This window comes from Lemur catta, chromosome 3 (genome assembly GCF_020740605.2).
Source record: "Lemur catta isolate mLemCat1 chromosome 3, mLemCat1.pri, whole genome shotgun sequence".
Lineage (NCBI taxonomy): Eukaryota > Metazoa > Chordata > Mammalia > Primates > Lemuridae > Lemur > Lemur catta.
This window is the reverse complement of record NC_059130.1, coordinates 107,197,986-107,213,432: the sequence shown is the minus strand read 5'-3', so window position 1 is coordinate 107,213,432 and position 15,447 is coordinate 107,197,986. Positions and strand designations below refer to the sequence as shown.

Below are 15,447 nucleotides of genomic sequence, written 5' to 3'. Positions count from 1 at the left end.
TCCCGCCCTGCTCCGCCCCCATCCCCTCCTGCCCTTGGCCCTTCCAGACTCCTGTCCTTGTCTTTCCTTCTGTCTCCCGGAGGACTCCCCTCCTCCAGCCCCACCAGGCCCTCCCCCCAGCCTCACACCCCCGCCTACCTTCTTCCCCTGAGAGCTCCTTGTTCCGCCCCCCCCTCCCCGCCCAGGTCTGAAGAACTCCTCCTCCTGGAAAGTTGCTGCTGGAAAGGAAGTGACTTCAGCGATTTGGCCACAAGGCTGGGCACTGCTGAGCCCAGCTCAGCGAGGCTCGCCCAGCCCACCTCCAAAGCACAAATGGAGCCATGTGCACACACCACCCCCACTGTGCACCCAGAACCCTGAAACACACTCCTCCAGTGCACATGCAGATCCCTGTGCACACACCACACCTCCCCAGTGTATTCAGATCTTGTCTATACACCCATCTCTCCAGTGTACACTAGCACCCTGCACACACACCACACAGTGTGGCGTACACCCCCCCCGCAGTATTGCCACAACTGCCCAGTACACACCCCGAATCTCGCATACTCACCACTCCAATATACCACATACACGGCCTCGAACACCCCCCAGCCCACTTACATAACTCTTGTATAGACAACCCTGTGCACCTAGGACAGAGTCCTACCACACACCTGCTTGCACGCAAGCCTGAGTGCCCCGTACATTTACAGTTGGGTACACACAGCCTTGCATCCTCCCACAGCTGTACCTCCCCACCCTTACAATCCCAGGAGGCCCCACCCCCAGACCTCAGGCCCCAGGAATGCTCCTTTGGAAGCTGGGTGGGGTCCCCAGGCAGGCCAGGCTCTAGGGAGCTTCCTGGAGCCGGAGGCTTCATGTGTCAGTTCAGGGAGTTGCCTTTGCAGGGCAGGGCAGCCTCACCTGGCTCTGCAGCTCCTGAGCCTGGGTGGGCTAACCTGGGCCAGGAGAAGGGAGGCAGGTCCTGCCACTGCCACTGCCCCCCTCCCTGTCCTGTAAGGGCACCCTAGCACAGCTGGGCTACCCAGGCCCTCCCAGCACCTCACCTTGGCTTCTCAGCTCTCTGCTTCGTCAGACTCCAGTAGAGAGGTGTCCTGGGGGAGCAGCAGCTGCACACATCAGGCACTCTGGTTTCCACCTCTGCCCTGAGTCTTGATCACTGTCACAACCCCTTTCTCCTCCCAGGTCATCAAGGCGCAGGGAAGAGTCCTCAGGCTAGGAGGTAGGACTCACTGTATATCCATGAGCCTCAGTTCCCCTTTCTGGATAACGGGGAGTTTGAGTAAGCTGGGTTAATATCTTTGGCTTCTATAAAGGACCTGTTTTTGGCCTAAGCTGGGAGGGGATTGCTGCTGGGACTGGGAGGCAAGTTCCCCTGATCCCCATGTCCTGGGGGTGGCCCCAGCCCAGGCCTGGCTGCCCTGCACATTGTTACCTGAGCAGGCCGTGCAGACAAGCCCGGCTCAGCAGGAAAGGCCTGTCTTCACCAGCGTCTCCAGGGTGGTCTCTGCAGCAGCCCAAGCGTCGCCCCGCACCCGGGGCCCTCTGCTCAGCTGGGTGGGCTCTGGGGTCCAGGCCGATGGGTAGACAATCAGGCAAGCGCCCATCTGTGGAAGCAAACACAGTACCCCAGGCATAAGCACCGACACAAGGTGAGCCAGTTAGAGGGCAGGGTGCAGAGGGACACTGAGCCAGGACGCCATCCTAGATGGGGTCCAACTGAGCTCCAACGTCATCCCACTGGGGAGTTGTGAGCCTGTCTCTTGAAACCTCAGGCTCTGCTGGGAGGCGATGTTTTTGTTTGTCTAGGTACACACATGCATACACATGCACATACGCTACAGTGGAAGGAACCTGGCCTTTGGGAGTCTGAGTCCTTGGCTTAACACTCACTAACTGTGTGACCTTGGGCGAGTCAGTTAACTGATCCGGTTCTTAGTTTTCTCATCTATAAAATGGGAAGAATAAGATCTCGTGCATGGGAGGAGCACTCTGGGGAAGCTATCATGCTAAGCGCTTATTTGCAATGCAGGTGTGAGAGTCGCTGTTAGGAGTGGAGTGATGGTGGATGCAGATTTCCACAAGGGCCTATCACAGCTGGCATTTACCTGTCTCTAGCAGCACTGGTTATGTCTCTTTGTTTTCTTTAATACCCATGGCCCTCCTCACCCTCCCTGCTTCCTGCCCACGTGGCTGCCTCCCTGAGGTCTGTGCTAGAGCCCGGAGGGGGTCTGGGAATCAGGCCTCATGGACTGCTCAGAGGGTCTGGTTGCCTGGGAATTCGCATGTGTGCGACAGAGATTCTGCCTGTACAAATGCATGCCTGAATGTTCGGCTGTCTGCGTAAATACACCTGTATGTGGGTTCCCGGATCCATGTAGCCTGCTGGTATGCCTCTCTGTATTTCTGTATGTCTGTGCAGGGACATACATAAGGAGTGTGCACATGTGGGGTCATGTGTTTGCTGGGTTGAGGCTGGTGTGGTCAGCAGGGTGTGTGTTTGTAGGATGCCAGCTGAGTGTGTGCTGGTGTCGGCGTCTTCAGTTGTATGTGCGGGTCTGCACACTATTCCCATTTCTTTCTATCCAGCTTTGTGTGTGTGTCTAGCTGAGCCTGTGAGGACACAGAGGTGTGAGTGTGTGTGCCTCTGTGTGACAAGGTGGGCCCAGCGGTCGGGGGGTGCATGTGCCTGGGAGTGCACACGCTCCGCCTGGCTCTCTGCATCTCGCTGTGTCGGGAGCCAAACCGGCTCCTGCCTGTCTCAGAGCTCTCTGGATGTGTGTTTGGCAGGGCGTGGGGGCTGATCCTCTGCTGTCCCTGCAGGTTTCTAATCTCTGGGCCTGTGACTGCGGGCACTGGTGTCACTGTGGACCAGTGTTGGCTCCCTCCTACCTCTGCCTTTCTCTGGGTTTTCAGGGTCATCGTGTGGCAGCGTGACTGGTCACGGTGTCCCTGTGGGTCTGTTTCACCACGGGACAGTCTGTGCTTGTGAGTCCATGCATGTGTGGATTTGTGTGACCTCGTCATTGTGTGACTGTACGTCACTGTGTGACTGTGTATATCAGTGGGTCCTTGTGCTATGTCATTGTATGTTTGTGCCAGTAAAGCTATGTGTCAGTGTCAACATGTGTGAGCAGGTCTGTGTGCCATGGGTCTGTCAGCACAACGGTGCCTCAGTGTTTGTGTGGTACCTTTGTGTAACTTGTCAGGGTGTGTGTGCATGCATGTGAGAGACCCTTTGTGAGACAGTGTGTGTGTCTGTGTCACAGTGTTTGTATGTGCCTGCTTCCCTCCTCCCTCCCTCCCTCTCTCTCTCTCTCTCTCTCTCTCTCTCTCTCTCTCTCTGTAGGAGCCAGACAACTCCCCAAGCCTGGATTAGGGACAATTTATCCACAGGCAGAGAAGGAGAATTCCAACCTGCCAGAGCCTCCCTCCTCTGATCCGTCCCCCCTTTCCCTGTGGTTGGGTGGGCACAGAAACACAGCCCAGCAGCTCCCAAGCCCTCAGGGAGCCCCCACCTCTACAGCTCCCCAGAGGCCCAGGAGGAAGGAAAAGATGCAAACCTGGGTGGCCCCAGGGCCCTCCAGTGGGGGTGGACTGGCTGCCCCCCACCCAGGCCCCCACAGCTCAGCTCATCTTGGCCCCATTCTCCTACATATGGCGGTGGTGGTGGGGAGTCTGCATGGGGTCTGCCTGGCCCTGGGGGCTGGGGGGACCTAAGGAACAAAGCTGCCCCCAGCCCCTCCACAACCTGATACTCCCTAGCTGATAAATGCCAGTCCCCCCAAATGTAAGTGACTGGGGAACCTGCAACTGTGCACACACAGGCTGGGTGGGGGGGGGGGGACGCTTGGAGGCAGAGGACAGTGTGGGGGGGGGAATGCGGCAAGGGGGAAGCAGGGGCTGGGCTGGGACCAAGGCTCCCTTCACGGTGCTCCAGGCACAAGGCAGAATCACATGTTTCCCATTAGCTGCTCTGGCCTCCTTGTTCAGGGGGTGTTGGCTGGGGGAGATTTGTTCTGGTTGCAGACACCAGCCGAGACCACACAAGAGAGAGAGAGAGAGAGAGAGAGAGATTGCCAGAAGGAGAGAGGAAAAGACGGAAGAGGGAGAAAGATACACAGGGAGACAGAGACACACAGAGGGAGAGAACAGAGACAGAGAGACTTGAGAGACAGAGATAGGCAAAAACTGAGAGAGACAGGCAACACATACACAGAGACAGTGAGGAAGGGAAGGCAAGGAGGGGTTGAGACCCTGTCAGAGGCTGAAGAGAGGGTGTCGGGTGGTCTAGAGTGAGCCAGAGGCCAGGAAGGACGAAGAACCAGAGGGCAGAGGGGCTCCAGGGAGGAGAGCCCGACAGAGAGGCAGGGAGAGGACCAGGGACCGGATGTTTCCCTGGGAGCCTGAGAAAGGGATGGCAGAACGGGGTGGGCCGGGGTGAGGCCCGCGTGGGCAGCAGACAGGCAGGAGCTGGCGGCGCGCGGGCAGGGGGAGTGACGCCCGGGCTGGCCAGGCAGAGGCGGCCAGGCGCCCAGCCTCCCGCCTCCTGACCCTCGAGCCTCGGAGAGATAACAGGCCCGAATAGTGCTGACTTGCGGTTCAGAAATCCAATATCCTCCTCGGCGCACTAATCGACTACCTGAGCTCCCGGCCCGCGCCGAGCTGCCCCGATTAATCCTGCGGCTCCACAGCCTTAATTAGTTTAACAGTTTCAGGGGCAGAAGAGGGAGGGAATAGGGTCCCCAGGCTCTTGGGGACACAGCTCCTCCTTGTGCAAACCCTGCCTGGCGCCCCATCTATGCAGTCATACACCGGCTCTGGCCCCAGAAGCCCCTTTCCCCACCATCTGAAAAACACTGGGTCCTCCCTCCTGCGGAAGGGTCCCAAGGGGTGGCACCTGGGTCAGAAGAAGGTAGGCTATGTGGGACTGACACCCCCCAGCCCACACTTGTCCCCATGCTCAGGGTCTCAGGGTTTCCTCTGGGGCTCTGTGGTCTGCATGGAGAGGCCCTACCAACTGCCAGCCCCACATCACCGGGCAACATGTCGTCTCTTTAGGGTGAGAGACGAACTCCCAAGTTACTGACAACTTCCCAACAGCATGAGATAATCACACATGTCACTCCTCACAACAGCATGAGACGGGCACATGGTGACATCTCTCACACACACACAACAGCCACAGAGACAGGCCTATGAGTCGGTGACAACCCTCCTAACAGAATGAGCTAAGCACATAACCTGTCGCTTCCCCCCAAACGTGAGATGGGCACATCTGACACCCCTAGATAGTATGGGACAGGAACACAAGTTGTCACCCCTCACAACGGTACGACTAACACACAACCAGGGAACCCCCCCCCCCCACAAAAACAGGATGTGGATGCACAGAGAACTTGTCATACACACATAAAACGTGAGATAAGCCTCATCTTCCAGGTGTGAGGAAGACACAGACCCCTTCACCCACCACATAGTATTGAGGCAGGGACACAACCTTGCCCCTTCCCTGTGAATCCTCCCTCCAGACAGCAGATGGGTACCTGACGTGTCACCTCCCTGATTTGGACAGGCGACAGGTGATGGCCCACCTCACCCCTCCCCCATCACTGTTGCCAGTCTGGGTGGTGCTGTCCTCTGTCTGCAGAGGCGTCACAGCTCACAGGGCATGAATGTCACCCTAGCACTGCCAGAGCTGGGCACAGCCACACGTTGCCCCAGTGACAAACACCACTGGCCCCAGGAGGAGGTGGAGGCACACAGGGCTCTGGGTGTGACCTTGGTCCCTGGACACCAGAAGGGGAGGTGCTGTGGCTTCCCGCCTGGGCAATGCAGCGGCTGGGTGCTTGGGGAGAGCAGTGCTGGGGAGGAAGCTGCCTGGGGCACACAGACTACCTGGAAATGCCACCTCCCCCAGCCCCTACCCCACCCCACTTCTAGGGTAATGTCTTGTGTATCTAGGGAGGGGACAGAATGAGCTGTGGAGGGAGGGAGCTACTTCTATGAGACTGCTTAGAGATGTATGGGGAGCAGGGAGCTAGGGGCTGCTGTCACCGTGCACTCACTGAGGGGGAACAATGGCTTGAGACTCCCACTGCCAGGGGAGCCCCTCTTCCTTACACAGGCTCCCTCTCCAAACTTCAGGCCACAGAGCTGGGGACAAGGAGGCCAAAGTCCAGGGGCATGACTCACCCAGGGAACAGGCCCAGCCTGCTGGCCATGGTGGTGAGGGAGGCCTGGAGCCAAGAGGCCTGGGTTCAAGTCTGCCCTCCTCAGGGGCCAGGCTGGGTGACCTTGGAGCAGCAGCTCAGCCTCCTCGGCTTTGGGGAGGGGAGAAGGGACGGGAGCCAGGCAAGTGCCAAGGTCCCAAGGCAGCTGAAGCTGGACAGCAGCAAGCAGGGCGCTGCAGGCTGTGGGAAGGACAGAGCCGTTCAAACCTGGCTCCACTGCTCCCTCACGAGGACCCTCATCTTTCCATACCTCAGTTTCCTCATCCGTACAATAGGGACAACAGCACCAGCCTCACAAGACAACATGGCATATAAGTGGGCAGGTGCTTAAGAAACGGGAAACTTCTTATTGAAGAGGGAAACAGACTAAGAGAGGGCAGGAGACTTGCCCAAGCCACGGAGCAAGTTAGTATCAGCTGAACTCAGCCACCACCTCCTGGCTTCCCACCTGGAGCTCTTTAAGACTGATAGGAGATCCTGAGTGAGTGAGTGAGTGAGTGTGTGTGCGCGTGTGTGTGTGCGTGTATGCACACGGGAGGAGGGATGTTGGGGTGTTGCTGGATACAGTGCCGTGCTACCACGCAGTGAAGACCGAGGAATCTGACAAGAGTCTCCTATACCCCCTTTATCCTAAACCCCACTTGGCCCACCTTCAAATCTTGGACAAGAGGGCCAGCTCTAAGGGAGGGCACCAGCACCTGGTGCTTAGGAGGACTAGAGGATCTGGGATGTCAGTGTTCAGGGTCCCCACATTGTGCAGGAGCCCAGAGAGGGACAGGCCTAGCCTCAGGTCACACAGCATGACAGCAGCAGAGTCCAGAGCCCTGGTCAGGGACAGCCTCAGCGTATAGTCCCTCTAGCCCCTGGGGGTGGCTGGAGCTGGGGGGCCCTGGGGGACTGAGCAAAACGTGGCGACAGATGGCCTGCCGAGGCAGCGGCGATCTGGGCGGCTGGCAGGCATGCTCGCTCCCGCGCAGGGAAGCGGCTAATTTTAGCTGAGGCCTCGATGCCAGCTTTGTTCCCCCCACCCACCCGCAGAGGGGGCCCAGCATGCCTTGCGTGCAACCCGCCTCCCCCAGGCACCCCTACTCCCCCGCCTGGCCCCTTGGTAAGTAGTGCCCAGACCCCAGGGTCCTGGAACTGTCTGTCTGACCAGGCCTCGCCACACCCAGAGGCAAGGCCTGGGCCCTGGAGGCTCAGCTCCTCCACCCTAGGGCCTGTTTGCCCATGACTCCAAGCTCATTCCTTGAAGAGGGGCGAGGGAGGAAGGACAGAGGCCACTGCCCAGACTGGGAGGGAGGGCCCAACAGCAGGGGCTGCCAGTCTTGGAGGGAGGCGGGGCACTGTCCTCCACCCAACACTTAAGGAGACAGGACCCTGATTCTATCCATGCCCTGAGACAGACAAATTCTTCTGTGTGGAGTCCCCCTGGTGTTGGTGAGCACGGGGGCTGGAGTCACTCTAGACTTTCCTTGTTCCTCATAACTTTGACTTTGCTCCAGTAACTCAAGGTACTTTAAAGAAGTCAGAGATAGAGCAAGGGTAATACCCTTATATCACTGGGGGAAACTGAGGCATACTCTGAGACAGCCATCATTATAGCAGGGAAGGGGACAAATTCCAGTTATCAGTGAGGCCTAGATATGTTCTTCTTTGAATCTTTATAGCCAGGGAGCTTCTTGGGCCAGCTTAGCCCCTGGGACTACCCTCTGCCCCTCCACAGCTTATGGAATGGACTAGATGGATGCAGCTCATCTTCGGAAAGCCTGGAACAGGAGGCCGAGCACTCTTGTTTCTTGGTGTCCCATGCTCTGCAGGCTCTTTAACCTTAGACCCCTGCCTCCTTCCAGGTTCAACTACACATGCCCAGTGGGGCTTCCAGGGCATCTGGCTCCTTCTAGAAAGGAGGCTCCTTTGGGGTGACTCTGGAGGCCCCCCAGATCCCTAACCAGTGGTTGCGAGGGAAGAGATCAAGTAGGAAATAGAGGAAAGAGACCTGAAAGGCCCAGCCCTCAAAGAAATCTACGTATTTAGAGGGAGAGTGTCAGAGGGAAGAAGAGAGCAAGGGGAGGGAGAAATCAAGGCAAAGAATCAGATCCAGGGAGAGAGGGAGAGAGGCGGGGAGGGAGAGACACAGAGGGAGAGAGGGAGGATGGGGGGAGCAAGAGAAACATGGCAGAGTGAGGCTTAAGGAGAGAGAGACAAGAAGGGAAGGGGAGAGAGAAAGGGAGAGAGGGTCAGCATGCTAGAGGAAGGAAAACAGCAAGAAAGAGACTCAGGAAGAGAGAGAGAGAGAAGGAGGAAGAAAAAGACAAAGAGAGACAGGCAGGATGATGCAGAGACAAAGACATACACACACACACACACACACATACACACACACACACACGCAGGAGATGGGTAAGGAGCCTGAGGAGCCTGCCACAGACAGGCCGAGGCACAGAAAACCAGCGACCCTGGGAGCTGGAGATAGAGGGATTGACACACCCAGAGACCAACAGAGACAGTCTGAGGGTGAGACACACTTGATGGGGTGGGAAGAAGGGGGAGACACTGAGTGATAGAGTGTGGGGGGAACAGCAGGAGTAGGCAGAGGCGAGGAGGCATGAGGGGAGGGGGAGGAGGGAGGGGGGGGGAGGAGGAGGAGGAGGAGGAGGACCACAAAGATGACGGGAGATGTCGTCGCCAGAACTGGGGGGGACAGAGGACAGAAATGGAATGTGGGTCTGGGCATGAGGCTCACAGATGCATCGGCTCCGGTTTCAGCTGGGGCAGTTGGCTGCTAGGGTTGGGGGAGGAAGGAGCAGAGCTGGTGAGGGAGGGGGGCCTGTTGCCATGGTGGCGGGCACGGCAGGGGCACAGTCTGCTGGCACTTGGAGCTCTGGGCATGGTAGGGGGCTGACTGAGGGGGAAAAGGGGGGGGTAATGAAGAAACCTCGCTCCTGCCCTCGAGGCTCCACCAGAAAGAAAGTTTCCAGAGGGCAGATAGGGGATGTTGGAAGTGGAACAGGGCTCTGGGCCCTGCTCAACCCCATGGAGGCTGCCAAAGGGGCACCATTCTCCAGGTCACCTGTGGGCATCCCATGTTCCCACTCGTACCTCAGGCTGGTCCCTGGGGACCCTCCTTCTCTGTCCCCTCCAGTCTAGCTGAAGATCCTGCATGCTGCTACTGCTGCTGCTGCTTGCAGGGGAGCAGCAAGATTGTGAATTCAGGATCTGTAATCCTAACACAGAGCCCAGGCCTACCGGGCTCCAGTTGCCAAGGCGACGGTAGGTCAGAGGGCAGTGCGGGGCGCCCGCTCCTCCAAGTCAGAATCCCAATTGTTAAAGCCCAAGAATAAACAGCTGAAGCGGCCATGGGGGGGCCGGGAGGGGGGCTGAGGTCTGCATCGGCTCAGTGTGGTGTTGTCAAGCGAGATGTCACTAATTGTCTGAAGGAACAGGCTGAGGCAGCTCTTAACTGCTTCCGTGCCACCGGAGACACCTTGGCTGCCTGGCCCCATCCCTGGGGCCTCCCAGCATTCCACTGGGCCAGCTTATTGGTGGGGGGAGTGCTGGCCCAGCATAATCCCTGCCTCCCTTGCACTGAACCCCACATACTTTGGCTCCCAACATTCCTCTGTGCCCAACTTGGAACCTCTCACCTGCCAGCTAAATCCTTATGTATGTCCCCAGTACCAGTAAGCCCCCAATCACTGGGCCCACAATACTCCTTGTAGCTCAGAACTGCCCCTTCGGCCTGCAAAAGTCCGCCCACTGCTCCCCCCTCTTCCCAGAAGTCAGGGGTCCTGGTGAACATGTGTGGACTGCAGAGGAAGCTAGGCCTGGGGTTCCTCTGATCTTTGGGAGGTGGGTAGGGGAAAGGCAAGGCCCAAAGCAACTCTCTGCAACCCCTTGCTCTTAGTCACACACACAGCCAAACACCTGCAGGGAGCTGGAAACACGGTTTCTAGCTTTGATTGGTCTACCTACTTGCTGTGTGACTTTAGACAGGTACTTTCCCTCCACGGTCCCGACTCTTCCTCTACCATCCATCCTAAACATTGAGTGGTGCCTATTCCTAGCCAGGTGGTGTCTGTAACCCCCGACGGGAGAAACTCCCAATCCGGGGGGTGAGAGGGGCCGCATAATACAAGGCAGAAGCCAGCGGAAATGCATCATGTAACATGAAAAACACGGAGCAGTGTCTGGTGCACAGTAGGCTGGCTGTTCAGTGGACAGCAGTGACGTTAACTGGTAGTACCGTTATTACAGAGGGCCACCAAAAGGATGTAGGTAATCAGAAAAAAAGATGAGGGGAGTCGGTTCTGGGAAATCTTCCTGCAGAAAGTGGTACTTGGCAAGATTTGGACAGGTGGGCACGAAGGCAGAGCACTCCAGGGGACAGGAGGCCCGGTGAGGCGCTCCAAGGGGAGCTGAGCTGCCTGGTCTCCAGGTCGCGTGTTCGGCCTCTCCCGGAGCAGGAAGGGCGAGGCCTTCAACGGTCTCCCCGCCCCATGGGCCGGCCCTGCCTCCTCCTCCACCTCCCGCCGACTCCACCCACGGCGCGTCCAGAACACCGGGAGCGGTGCCTGCGAGGGGGCGGGCGGCCCGCGGGCAGGGCTCCCGGAGATTGGTAGCACCTGGCGTGAAGGCGCGGAGGGCGGGGTCGCGGCTTCAGGCACGCCCCCTGCCCCAGACCCTTTCCCCAGCCCTCAGCGCCGGGCCGGGAGGGGGCGCTCAGCCGGCTTCGCCGCGCCTCTCAGGTGGGGGCCGGGGCGCTGTCCGTGGGCGGGGAGCTGGGCGCGGAAACAGGGGATCCCCCAGAGAGGGCCCAGCCCAGCCCCGGGCTGGACGCGTACAAAAGGCAACTTGTTCTTTCTCGGGATGCCTGCGCCTTCTCAAACATACCTACAGCCACACTCCAGGGACAGCTACACCCACAGCCGCACAAAGCCTGCCAGGGTGGGGAGTGGGGGACTGGCGACGGCCCTAGAGATCCTCGGCTGTAAGAACAGTCCTGCCCCTAACCACCCCTTGCCACATACTCAACACCATTCACCTCTCCCCTTCCCACCCCAAATAACCTGAACATCCTCAGAGACTCATGCACAGCCCTGGGGACACTGACGCAGTCACATTCTCAAAACTACCCCCTCCCTCATACTGTCTATAGCTTACCCACTGCGGCTCTGGAGTCAGACTGCCAGCTGCAATCCAGGCTCCACACTGTGTGTGACCTTGGCATCCAAAAGGCTTATTAAGATTACTTTTTACTGAGCACTTATTCTGTGCCAGTCGTCATAATTACCCTACAGGGTGAGTACTATTGGTCCTATTTTGTAGATAGGGAAACTGAGGCTTAGGTTAAATAGCTTGCCTAAGACAGAGGCAAGGATTTGAACACCCATGTTCTCCAATGTCATCTTGGCCTCCCATTACACCACCTTAGACCCTAGCACCCCACCACACACGACCACAGACAGCAAAGACATCTCAGAGTTGAAGTATAATTCTCCACCCCAAACACATTTCAATGTCACAGTCTAATACCAGGCAGTTTTTCTCACTACTCAGACTGGGGGTGGGGGTGGGGAGGGGAGGGGGCATCTCCTACCTCTAAGCTTCCCGTCCCTGATGCTGCCATCAGAGTCATTATAAATGGGGCACAGAGTGAGAGCAGGGCCACAACAGGCTGCCTCTAACCTTTCCAGCAGGCTCACCTCCACCTCCCCTGACCCCAGCATGACAAAGCACTGCCATACTGGTTGGGGCACCTGGCCTGCCGCTCTCCCTGACCCTGTGGGTCTGGACTCTCCTCTAGCTCCCAACCCCTACTGAGAACAAGTTGAAACAAACTCCTTCCTGGGGATGTCAAAGCACCTTTCCTGGGGGAGGCGGCACTGTGATCCCCTGAGCCTGGCTAGGGAGAAGGATCAGGTTACTCTTTCCCCAGCTGTGCCTGGACTCCTTAGGGCTGACCTTTCACCTCATCCAGGCCAGGACCCAAAGGGGGCCAGAGTCCAGCCTTCACCTCCTGTTAACCCTCTGCATTCCTCATCTTTCCATTCCTGGGCCCCCAGTGGGTCTCAGGAAGCCCAGCCAGGCATGCCAACCTTTCCCTACCCTCCCATCCTGGGGTCTAGTTTCCCAGAGAGCTTTACAGAATGCTCCTCCCTGCCCCCTGCCCAAGCTGCCCTGCCGGGATCAGATACCTCCGCCCAAGCAGCTGAAAATGACCTGGGCTATTTTCGCTCTAGGATCACGTTGCAACTCCCCCTTGAGCAGGCAGCTTCCCACACCCCTCCAACCCATAGCCCCCCACCCTTCATCGCTCAACCAGGGCCACTAACAGGACAGGAGGGCTTTTAGAAACCACTGGCCTAAGCCCCTCAAATGGGGAGACTGAGGCCATGAGGAGCCAGGCACAGGGCTGGGCAGAGGACCAGGTTTCCTGGGTCCCTGCCCAGGTCTCTTTCTACTGTCTAGCACAGCCTGCTCTGTACCCTAGATCTCAAAGCCTCTGACCCAGCCAGAAACCCAGCCAACCTCCCCCAAGGACCAGAAAGTCACACTGGAGGCTACCCACAAGTCCCTGTGCTGCCCTGCATGTCAGGGACCTTTGCCACACTCTTCTCTTTGTTTAGAATTGGGAACAGCTCTGTACCTGTGTCACAGACCACTGGAAGATTTTAGGGGGTGCAAACTGGGAGGAAAGATGGGGAAGCTGAGGCCTAGAGGAGTGGGAGGGGGATTCAGGATTTATGTTGCTTAATACTTCCATGTTCCCAACAGCCCCTTCCCCCAGCTTCTTGGTCACCCCCCCTTCCATTCCTACAAACCTAGCCCCCTCCAGGTCCCTGCCCCTGCCCCTCTGCCTCAAGCCCTAGCCCTCCTGGGCAGGAATGTGACTGGTCAGGTCTGAGCTGACCACATGAGTGGCCATAAGGTGACAGACCCCCATCCTCCCATCCCCCCAGCCTGGGGGAGCTCACATACCAAGGCAATGGGTGGGGGAGCTGCTTTAACCCTTTACAGCCTGGCCTTCAGGGCGAAAAGGAGGGGCATTCTACTTCCTATGGCCAATCCCATATAAGGGCTGCCAGGTGGGAGGCGGGGTGCAAGCAGAATCTACTTCAGCAAGGAGGGTGGAATGGGGGTAACTGCCCAGCTAATCCCCATTAAGAAAAACTATTCTTTACCACCCCATATGTTTAATCTCATCTCCCATGACATTTGGAAAATCAGTCATGAGCTGGCACTGAGGGCAAAGAAGGAAAAGAGGCATCATGAACCCCAACCTCAGGAGCCCCTAGTCTGATGGGAGAAACATAACCCTGCCCTGGGGAGTCTGACAGGGGAGACCAGGCACAGAGGCTGGGACAAAGAGCTGAGAGCAAAGAAGAGCAGAGAAGAGCGTGGAGCTGCAACAGAAGTGGGAGGAAGCCAGGGCAGCAGAACAAGCCAGGTGGGGTCAGACCGGGCAGGCTTCCCGGAGGCCCCTCGGCCCACACCCCTCCCCCCAGGCTCTGGAATCTCGGGGGTCAGGGCTGAGAGACAGCCCCACCCCCTGCTCCCCTCAGGCTCAGGAATTCCACCAGCCAAGGGGGGTGGCTGCTTCGGCCTCAGTCCAAGTTGGCTCCCACTGGACCGGGAACTGCAGCTCCTCCTCGGCCCCCCACCCCCACCCCAGCCCCGGGGCTGGCCCCCAGCCCCCTTCCCTCCCCCTCCCTAGCTGGCACGGTGTGTGCCAGGCGCTGGCAGAAAACAAACCCGCCGGGGTGGGTTTGCAGGGAGCGGGGTAACCTTGACACAGTTGCGGCAGTCGCTAATGGCAGACACACACTCCGCCTGTTCTGGGGGGACTGTTGCCGTTGCTAGGAAACCAGCAGCCGCGTGAATGGAAATGGGTCAGTAAACCTGGGGAGAGATAGTGTGACACTCGAACCACTGCAGCTGCTCCAGCCCACACCGAAATCCCTCCTCTTCAATATTTATCACTCCCGCCTGGGCCCTCAGCTCCTGCCAGACCCTGCACCAGCCTGGCCCTCAGCGCCCCCCCCACCCAGGCTCAACAGGGGTTGAGGGGAAAGAGATGGGGGCATTGCTTATCCATGGGGGGGGGCCTAGGCGGGATGGAACTGGTTCTGGAGGAGATTGAACAGGAAACAGAGTCTAATCCCGTGGTGGGGAAGGGGTTAAAAGGTCAATTCACGCCTGTTCCTGACTTAGGCACCGTGGTAAAATTACTTTAAGAGCGAGCAGGCTTGCAGCTGCCTGCCTGCCTACCTGTCTACCTGCAGAGGGACTGATTAGGACAGGTGACTTCCCTCCCTGTGTCCTCCTGGGGCCACCCTCTACATAAGGGATGAAGGAGGAAGTGGCACCCAAAACATGGCCGGGATCAACTCACAGCCTGAAAACACCAGTTGATAGTTCCAGTACAATCCAACAGCAGCCCAAATGGCCAGGAACTGCCTATTGCCTTACAACACCATCCTGTACAGCTACACACCCCCCAAACAGCCAGACACCCGCTGTTCAGAAAACCTTGACAACACCCCTACACAGATACCCCCACAATAGAACATGACAACTGCAATTCAGAACAGTGCTGTTCAGCTTGACACTCATAACAAGCGGACAAACCTAGGCACAGGCAAAACCGCGCTGTGTCAGCCTGTGCTGACTCTTCTACCACTTCCCCAGAAGGCTGGAGCTTCCCCAGCAGCCTGCCCGGACGTAAAGCCTGGTTCTGTGGTTCATGTATGTTTTTTCGTCCCTCCCACTGCCAGTCTTACACACACCCCAATACGCTGCCCCTGTGATCGCCTTTCTGGAGACACCATCCCACAAGCTAGCTGCCTAGTGCACCGTAGCCTGATTCCCTAGAGGCTGACTGGTCACTGACACACACATTCCCTTCCCCTAGAAGCATGCGGTCTCACAGCCCCGCCTGACACAAGCTCTTGTTCTTATGCATAGGCCTCTCTACAGACAACAGGCACCCTGGGACTCAGCGGTGCCACTCACTGGGGTGATATGCCCCTCCACCCACCACAATCTCTGCCAGTATCCCTGAAGGGTGTGTCTTGGAAGGGAGGCACTCTAACCTTCTGGAGGAGGGGGGATACCTTGACAGGAATCTCCCAGCTGACTTGGTTCTCTGTGTGCTCCTATCTCCTAGGATACATCAGTCAACACAGGCTCGGAGCCTGTCAGAGCTAGAAGG

General features: G+C 57.9%; 1 protein-coding gene across 4 annotated transcripts in view; it reads right to left on the bottom strand.

The window, feature by feature from the left end:
• AHDC1 (AT-hook DNA binding motif containing 1) overlaps nucleotides 1–15,447 on the bottom strand; it is a 63,879-nt gene that overhangs the window by 19,785 nt on the left and 28,647 nt on the right. For 3 of the 4 annotated variants that reach the window (XM_045545819.1, XM_045545816.1, XM_045545818.1), the window contains exons 3-4: nucleotides 1,439–1,610; nucleotides 1,050–1,265 (exon numbers count right to left, since the gene is read on the bottom strand). The gene's annotated coding sequence lies outside the window, so the exon portion shown is untranslated. The remainder of the gene's footprint in view (nucleotides 1–1,049; nucleotides 1,266–1,438; nucleotides 1,611–15,447) is intronic. The other variant, XM_045545817.1, reaches the window with a different exon arrangement.